Raw genomic sequence first — 9879 nt, 5'->3', positions numbered from 1 at the left:
TTTTTTTTTTTTTTTTTTTTTTTTTTTTTTTTTTTTTTTTTGGTTAACATCTGCATATCCCTAAATCAAGCAACCATTTTGTAAGTTAATATATTATGGCAGAGGAAATGCAATAGGAATGATGCTAAAAAGCAACCAAAATCGGTAACATCTAGAGTTAATATTTTCAGGCTCACCATGCTCATTCACAGGTGGTAAAGCCAAAGGGGGAAATACAGATTTGGCAAACAGTGTAACAACTTTGTCCAGTATGAAATTTTGGCCAAGAGCAGTGAGATTCTGGCTAAGCTCCTGCCGTGTGAGAGAGACAGCAAAGAGTACCTGTCACAGGCTGTGTTCAGAGTTATGACTGGCTTCTGATAATAGTCTCATAATTGCCCTTTAAGTAGAATTCTCTCATTCTCACCCATACATTTATTTAGCTTATTAGAATTGTGGAAATGAGTCCATATCCTAGATACTGAGCTCTTCCTCTCTCTTTTAAGGCTGAATCAAAGCAATTACTGATGGAATATTCTCTCTGGGACCCTGTTCTTGGTCTGGATCAAATGAAACATCAAAACTTTGGAAACCACCAAGACTTTTCTTAATTCTTCAAAGCTATATGTTTTTCTTTCCCCATTTTTATAACATCATCAGGATTTCTTGTATTTTCCCCAGATGGTATCTCCTCTCCAAAGAATGAAGCCCTTTTCTCTCTTGTGCTGTCCTCTTAAGGAAAATATGGGAGGCTTCTTGCTTTTCTGTGTTACTAAGTTTCATCCATAGGCAGACCTAAAAACACAGAATGTCTTATTGGTCCAGGCACATGGCATTCTCTACATATAGTCCCACTACTAAGGAACGTACTTAGCACCTTTCTGGGGCAAAACCTCTACTCCAGAGTAGATTGTATGAAATATCAGACCTTCAGCAGGACTGGCTTTGAAATATGTGTCTTTGGAAATCCTGAAATACTGTTTCCACTTGCTAGAGAAATACTACAAATAAGTTGATTCAGCTTACTCTGAATGAACAGTCTTGAATGAAATAGAATTTCATTCTGCAAAGAGTTAACTGAAAATATGAAAGACAGTTTTCAAGCATATTTCTCTAAACTACATTTTCCCCCAGAATAAGACCATAGCTAAGAGCTGTTTTGTTGTTGTTGTTGTTTGTTTGTTTGTTTTTGTTTGTTTGTTTGTTTGTTTTTGTTTTGTTTTGTTTTCCAGAGGGGGATAACAAATGAAGGAAAGAAACATGACACTACTGCATTTAGATTAAGGAAGTGATACATGTAATGAGATATGGTCTAGTGAGGGTGGACTCGATTATCATCAGAATGCAGAAGACAAGTCATCTGAATGTGGGCATTTCAACACCTGCTTCTGGAAAGAGGATATAGCTGCCTTGTTTTTCATGCAATATGCTTCCCAAATTTTGATTAAAACCTACTTTTCATGGTAGCAAATTGTAATCATCAATCTTATCACAATGTTTTTCTGTTTTAAATTACCTGATAGCAGAGCTCATGCATAAACTGCAGTCATGCAGTTAAATGCAGTTAAAATTTACAAGAGCAACTTTCATAGTTCACAATGGGCAGACAGATTTTTTTCTTTGTTTTTAGAAAGAGGTGTTTAAGGGAGGAAAGCCTCAGGCCAAGTAAATTTTGCAGGGAAACTAAATCTGAACTATAGTCTTACAGTCAGTGATTCTCACTGTCACTCTTAGGTCTGCATAAGCCTCTCCCTCTAATTCACAGCAAAATTTGATGACACAGGTTTAAAGACAATCCAGTAATACAGCCAGACAACAGTTTGTTACCAGAACTCTGCCTCTGTCCTAAGAATGTCTAGCTAAGACTTATCTCATTTTGGGGTAACATGATCTGTTATTTTGGTCTGAATTTAAGAATAACAGAAAAAGAAGAAATAGAAAATAAGTAGGTAAACAGATTTATACTGAGATCACTGTAGCAACAAGAGCATATTTCCAAATACCCAAAGCCAAATAGCAGTTGGTACTTCAGGAGATAGGATTTTGTCCCAGTGAAGGCTGGCATTGAGTCAAACAACAGAACAGTGCTGCAGTAGATGGGGAAAAAATACCTCTCCCTGAGAACAGTAACCTTGCCTCATTCTGCATTTATAAATTCCTGCTCTTTGCCAAGGGGGAGGAACTCTACTGCTCTAAAAACATTTTCCACCTTAAAACCTAGCAGAGTCTTTACATAAATTCTTGGCTTTCTTTTTTTCTCTCCATCAAACATGAAAGAAAAATCAAGTGCTTTAAACTAGGCCAGATTGGTTTCATTTTTTACCCTAACATTAGACAAAATAAATATCCCTCAGGAAATAATTTTGGCATGTAACCAAACAGCTTAGCTATTTTTTTTCCTCTTAATATGGATGTAATTATGAACAATACAGTATGTTCTTATTGCAATTATTGTGATAGAACTGCTAGCATTTACACAGTAAACTGCTCAAAGGCAGATTTTCCTTTGTATCACAGCTGCAGTGGGTGTCATCTTGCTTAAAACGAATGACCATTCAAATAATTTCTAATATTGGCTCTTGACTCAGAAGCATTTAAGAAAATTGGCTGCAGCCAAAACTTGTAGCTGCTGGTATGCGAAAACTCTGAGGACAGAAAAAATAAAAAGAAAGGAATTTCATAGTCCTTTCTCCCCTCCCATATCTAAGTGCTTTAACTGTGGATTTGTGCTCATGGAGTTATGCAGTTACAGAAAAGAAAACATGTAAAGTTTATGTTAATCACCCCTCAGTCCAAGCTGGAATTAGACTGATGGAAAGCTTTGTCTGTAGCCTTGTTTCTGCCTCTCTTGTCTTAATACTTGTAAACATATGGGGCTTAAAATAGTTTTATTGCATGGTTTTATTACATGAGTGACCTATTCTCCATGGAGCTGGGAATGTTTCCTCTGTTGTGCAATGACTTCCCCTTGTGAAGGACTCTCCTGGAGAGTCCTTCATGAACTTATAGGTGCTAGGCTAAAGAAAAAGGAAGCTGCACGCATGTTTACAGAATTTTGGCTACGTTTCTTCTGGCTGTGAATTCAATTATTTAGTGAAATTTGCCATTTTAATGTATAACATTTCAATTTACCATTTCAGAAGGAGAACTCAGCACAAGACACTTGTAAAACTGTTTGAGGAAGTATTTGGGGCTCAGTTCTTGTCAGATGAACAAGACCTGTGCTAAGCCACCTCATCACCCACACAGTTACACTGCCTGTACCAAGCAAGACCCCCACTTGATATGGCCATCACAGTGGATGAGAAGTTGAGCTTGGAAGGGTTGTGTGATTCTTCATGCCCTAGGCAACTAAGGAGCCAAATGCAGAAGGAGATGAATGGTGTATGGTATTTGCCTCAGTGCTTCTACCTTCTCGTTTATTTTTTTTGTAGCCAGGAAGCTTAAACTCATATTGACAAAAGTTAATCATAATTAGTGAATAGCCCTTTGAGTCCAGAGTGTTTTAAACCAGCCTCAGAATTCAGCCTTGCTTGATTCTTAATATTTTGGCTACTTGGCAGTTAACAAGGCTTAGAGGAATTAATTTGGACCACCTGTGGCTGCATTATGTCATGGTTTGGCAATGGGCGTCAGCTGACTGATAATGAACCACAAAAACAGCTGGAACTATTCCATCCTCTCCTCTGAAGCAAAATTCCACTTTGCACTTCAGCTTGAGTACAGTGGCTGGTGGGCTTCTACTGAAGATGCCTCCATAGGTAACAGGACTGAAAAGGGATCTCAAGACAGATGCAAGAGTCTTCCTTTCGGCTGTGTCATTGGATCTGAAGCAATAGGCATGCTCCTATGGAAGCTGTGGCTCCTAAAATGGCAGCAATTCCATTACTATAATTATAAGTGGGCACAGAAACTAGTTTTCTCCCATTTTACTGGTTCTACCTTCACAGAAGGAATGGACCAACAGGACTCAGGAAGATCATCATGGCCAAGGTCTTGATCTCCTTGGCACACTAATTACTCCTCTTCATAAACTAATGAAGTATCACCTTGAAAGTATTTTTGTTGCCCTACCAGCTCTGATAGCTGTCCTGAGATTAGTGACTAAAAAATCTTTTAACAATCTTAGTTTGAGGATGGTAGGTGCTTATAAGGACAATTTAAAGGAATTCATTCATTTTATATGATACGCAAAAAGCAACACCCCAACTATTTTCTCCTGTTCATCTAAGCATATTCAGTCCACAATTTAAGGAATTCCCTTTTTTATTATTGTTATTTATTATTATTATATCAGTGATGATGGCTGGATGGCTGGGCCCAGAGAGTTGTGGTGAATGGAGTCAAATCCAGTTGGAGGCCGGTCACTAGTGGAGTCCCCCAGGGCTCAGTACTGGGACCAGTCCTCTTTAACATCTTCATTGATGATCTGGACGAGGGCATTGAGTGCACCCTCAGCAAGTTTGCAGACGACACCAAGTTAGGTGAGTGTGTCAATCTGCTCGAGGGTAGGAAGGCTCTGCAGGAGGATCTGGATAGGCTGGACCGATGGGCCGAGGCCAACGGTATGAAGTTCAACAAGGCCAAGTGCCGGGTCCTGCACCTGGGGCACAACAACCCCAAACAGCACTACAGGCTGGGAGATGTGTGGTTAGAAAGCTGCCTGGCAGAGAAGGACCTGGAAGTATTGGTTGACAGTCGGCTGAATATGAGCCAGCAGTGTGCTCGGGTGGCCAAGAAGGCCAACAGCATCCTGGTTTGTATAAGAAACAGCATGGCCAGCAGGTCCAGGGAAGTGATTGTTCCCCTGTACTCAGCTCTGGTGAGGCCGCACCTTGAGTACTGCGTTCAGCTTTGGGCCTCTCGCTACAAGAAGGACATGGAGGTGCTCAAGCGAGTCTAGAGAAGGGCAACGAAGCTGGTGAAGGGTCTGGAGAACAAGTCTTACGAGGAGCGGCTGAGGGAGCTGGGGTTGTTTAGCCAGAAGAGGAGGCTCAGGGGTGACCTTATTGCACTCTACAGGTACCTGAAAGGAGGCTGTAACGAGGTGGTGGTTGGTTCTGGTGACAGGACGAGGGGGAATGGGCTAAAATTGCACCAGGGGAGTTTTAGGTTGGATATTAGGAAGAACTTCTTTACTGAAAGGGTTGTTAGACACTGGAACAGGCTGCCCAGGGAAGTGGTTGAGTCACCATCCCTGGAGGTCTTTAAAAGACGTTTAGATGTAGAGCTTAGGGATATGGTTTAGTGGAGGACTTGTTAGCATTAGGTCAGAGCTTGGACCCAGTGATCTTGGAGGTCTCTTCCAACCTAGATTATTCTGTGATTCTGTGACTCTGTGATTTACAGCTCCTGATTTAGACTGATGAATATGATGAGTATTATGTGAAACTGTAACAATAGGACAACCTCTACTCTGCAGTCCAAGATGAGAATTGGTAAATCAGCACAGCCAGGGAAACTAGCTAGGATGGTGAGGGATGCGGGCCACTCAGTGAGCTCTGGTCTAGGTTCACCTAACTGAACTGGATGTGAGAAATATCTGGATATGACATGAGAAATCACTGGATATGACAGGTAACAATGTCAGGATCTAACAGGAGGTGCACTATAAGGAATGGATGAATTTCATAAGTGGTTAGGAGGGAGTAATGTGAGAGATGGCCAAACCTCACAGGTAACTAAAAGTGAAGTTCAGGACCTTCTGGGGAGCGGAACTTGGCAAGACCAGCAACACCTTGGTAATGACATATGAACAACATATACAGCTGAGTATACCTCTGTCAGAAATTAGGCAAGGAATACAAGTTGGATTATGGATGTAGGAAAACTAGGACCAATAATGAGAAAGTAATGAAGGGTGGGTTGTTTAACTGGAAGAGGATTCATGAGGAGAAAGAGAGTATCAAGAGGTGGAAAATAGGATGACAATATACTTAAGAGGTGTGTTTGTGGTTGTTCAAGGGTATCTGTGTGGCTGCCTTGCACTTTATTGTTGCAAATATAGCAGAACAATAAACCTGTTGGTTGGACTATAATATATGCCTCAAGCTTGCTTCCATGGCCTAGAGCACCTCAGAAGGCAGTGCTGTGCCTCCCTTCTAACTGGCAAGGGAACAGAAGTACAGATGTCTTGAATGTCCTGGTATCATCAGGTTTCAGACTTGACAGATATAATACAAAAATGAGCTGACTGTTGTACTCAGAGTGCACTTTTGAACTAAATCTCAGTGATGTCTCCACTTTCTGAGCTTAAGTCCACTTCAAGGAGAGGCACTTGCTTGTGTCTGAGAAACACAAAGTTAATTTTCTGTACATTTTCCTGGGTTAGATTGATCCTCCCTGGATGAAATCAGACTTTTTCTTGGGAAATCAGGGTGATGGTCTGTGAGGAGTTCCTCATATACAATCGTAAAAATAATTCAGTTTGTTCTGCCCACTCTTTGAGATGAACAAGAGTTCTGTGAGGTAGACCAGCACAAAGTTCATGCTAATATAAAACCTGCCAACATCAAGGCTTTGCACAAGGTGTTGTGCAGCTAAGTATACTCTGTTCAGAATAGGGGGAAGGATAGGGCATGGCAAATCAGCCTGCAAACATATAAACATACCCTATGTATAATCAGGCATGCTCTGACATCAGCTACAGCTATGGATTTCTTGTTTCCAAAAATGAAAGAAAAACAAATATTACTTAAAGCACCAGAGGTTTAGCAAATGTAAGAAGTGACAAAAATGAAGTTAATTTTTTTGCCTTTGGCTTCAAGGTGACCTTGAGATTTCATGCAACCTACTTTGCATAAAAGCAGGACATGGTTATTTCATTACAGAAGCACCCATCATCTCTTAGCTGAAAAATGCAATAGGCACCAGCATCACTTAGTGTTTTCACTGCCAAAGCTCTGAGGCTGCCACCTAGACAGTTCAGGTGTGTCCCCACTGCATACAAGGACAGAACAGGTAAGCCTCTGTTTTTGAAAACTGCCAATTTTAGATTTTTAATTTAATTTTATTTTTTAGTATTAACCCACAGGCCTGATGCTGTGCTCTTTGTGCCATACATCACAGGACAAGGAAAATGGATCTTGACACATTTAGTCCTCCCAGAAAGTTCTCTTTTCCCAGTTTTGAGTGCTGCAAGAAAATACTGTCCACTTACTGGATGATCAGGTACTGGAATTCTCAGACATATAAGCACTGAACCCACAGACTTAAAACCCCAATGTGCATATACAGTGAGATCATAAAGTTGATCCTTTGCATTTTCAGTAATGCTTCCTGATATTGGCCTTACATCTTATGTACAAATTAACGGTGTAACACATGGTCAAAGGTTCTGATTAGCACCAGACTTATTTTACACACACTGCAGCATAATGGGCCATATCTTTCTTAGTCAGAAGCATGAAGTAGAAACATGGGAGCCCTACAAATAGCTTGCAAACTAAGCATAAGACAAACTGTAACAGATGGAGATGGACAGATGGGGGACTAAAATATAGGTGGTTGTCCTTGCACACCGGCCATTGTTACTAAGTGGGTTCTTAAGGAGTGTTTGAGAGATGATGGCAATAAAATGAAGACTTTTCCTAAAACATTGTTTACTAGAGTGTAATCCAGCTTGGAAAGTCAGAGCATCACTGGAGACTATGTTCATTCTGTGGGCAAAGGAGACAAATGAGAAGCTGGAGAAGCTCAGATATGAAAGGATAACTTTCACTGAACTTCTTAACAGAAAAATTTACAAAGAAATCATAACTAAGCAGGAAGTATGAACTATGTATTGTGAACAAATCAAAAATTGATAAATATTTTTAAAATATAAAACTATTTAGTAGGTAGCTTGCTCTTTACTTACTAATACTGTTTGCTGTGCACAGAAAGCATGTAATTAATTGGATCAACTCTTGTTTCCCATGATTGGAATGAAAGTAGCAAGAATGTTTCCTCTTGACATATCCAACAGCTGAAAGCTGACAAAGTTTTGAAACACATGATTTTATTGTTGCAAAGATACAGAAAATAACTTTACAGGAAATGGATCAAGAGGCCAATTTTTACACTTCCTAAACTAGAATCAAGATTTTTTTTTTTTTTTTTTTTTTTTTTTCTTGAGTGGAAATGTTGTCTTCAGCAGAGGAGAGCTTTGGCTTAGACTGACAAAGTATTTATTAATCCTTTGTGTTAGAAAAAGTGAAGCAAACTGACCAACAAAACTGGTAAACTGGATCAGAAACAGATATGTAATTATAGTAGTTACTGCTTGAGACAACAGTGATTCCTTGCTTCTATTTGTTCTAGCTATCTAAGATTCTTGAAAAAGCATCTGATTGATCATAGTTTCACATTTTAAATACAGTTCTTTACAGAAGAAATTGGCAAGAGAAGGAGAGCAGTTTTGTAATCTAACACATTATTTCATGCTCCCCAGGCACATCCCACGGTGCAGCAAGTCATTGTTCCCTAGAATTTAAAGGAAGAGGGCTTGAGTCCTGCAGGGTGGGGGTTTCTTCAGCATCTATGTACAGCAGGTGGTGGGATCCCCATCCCTGGCCACTGCAGAAAATGCAGAAATAATAATGTGAGTTTTGATATCCAAGACTAGCTCTTTGTACTGTATGAATATAAGATAGGGACTGAAAAGCTGCCAGCCCTGTGTAGTATCTAGGAAAATGATTCTGCTTTGGACACTGCAGTTATAAATCTTTTTTAGGAAATTGCCTCAGCTGAGTCAACTCAGGATTGTTGTTCCAAAATTAACACTACCTTTTAAAAAATGCTAATTAAAATTTAATCTTTCAGCATGTAAAATGCCCTTCCTGGCAAAAGGCAAAAAATAATCCAAATTGGAGGGAACGGATGTAGGTGGGAGAAACTCACATAGCTGAAGCTGTAGCTTCAATTAGCCTGTGAAGCAGCAGGACCTAGGTAACTGCTAAAGGGAAGGAATTCCTTACTGCAAGGGTGGTGAAACATTGGAACAGGTTGCCCAGAGAAGCTGTGTATGCCCCATCTCTGGAAGCGTCCAAGACCAGGTTGGATGGGGCTTTGAGCAACCTGGTCTGGTGACAGGTGTCCATGCCCATGGCTTGGGGTTTGGAATTAGGTCATCTTTAAGGTTCCTTCCAATCCAAGCCATTCAATGGTTCTCTGAAAATTCCTGGTATTCTCTTACACTGAAATCAATGCTCTGACTTTACCTGAAATTCAGCAGCCAAAATCAACATTTTCTTTGGTATTTTAGGATAAGAAATGTATCAGGAGATGGCCTAGCAGTGAGTCAACTGAGTTGTGGTAATATAAGCAACTGCGTTGTGTTTCTGGAATAAGACCTACTTTGTATGACTGAACTGAAAGCTGATGCCCTTTCACATCTCACCTATTGTGTCTTTCTGACTCTACTCAACACCATGCAGTGGTCACCAGCAGAACACGATCTGTGAAATTTCAGCTCTCACAGGTAGAAACTAGGATGGGATTTAGTTCAAATCCTATCACATAACAGTTTGTTTTCTTATTTATAAACTGGAGAATGTATGCCACATCACTTGCTACTGCTGAGCAGGTCAGTTTAGTATACCATTACAAAAGCACTGGTAATCAGCTCAAAAGTACTATTATGTTCAAAAATAAAATTAAATAGAGGATAAAATATATTTCTGCATTAAGCTAGCACAGCTACAATGACTACATCATAGATAATTTGGCAGAACATGTATTAAAATATGTCTGTTCTTCAGAGCGCAAGTCTGTTCTCCCACACATGGGTATCTCAGGACACTGCAACATTCAAGCAAAAGAATGGTGATTATTCGTTCCCTGTATGGCCATAATGTCTTCACATATTAAAAGCTTCTTTCTTTCTTTCTTTCTTTCTTTCTTTCTTTCTTTCTTTCTTTC

The sequence above is a fragment of the Oxyura jamaicensis genome, chromosome 1 (assembly GCF_011077185.1).
Source record: "Oxyura jamaicensis isolate SHBP4307 breed ruddy duck chromosome 1, BPBGC_Ojam_1.0, whole genome shotgun sequence".
Taxonomy (NCBI): domain Eukaryota; kingdom Metazoa; phylum Chordata; class Aves; order Anseriformes; family Anatidae; genus Oxyura; species Oxyura jamaicensis.
Note: the sequence above shows the minus strand (reverse complement) of the source record.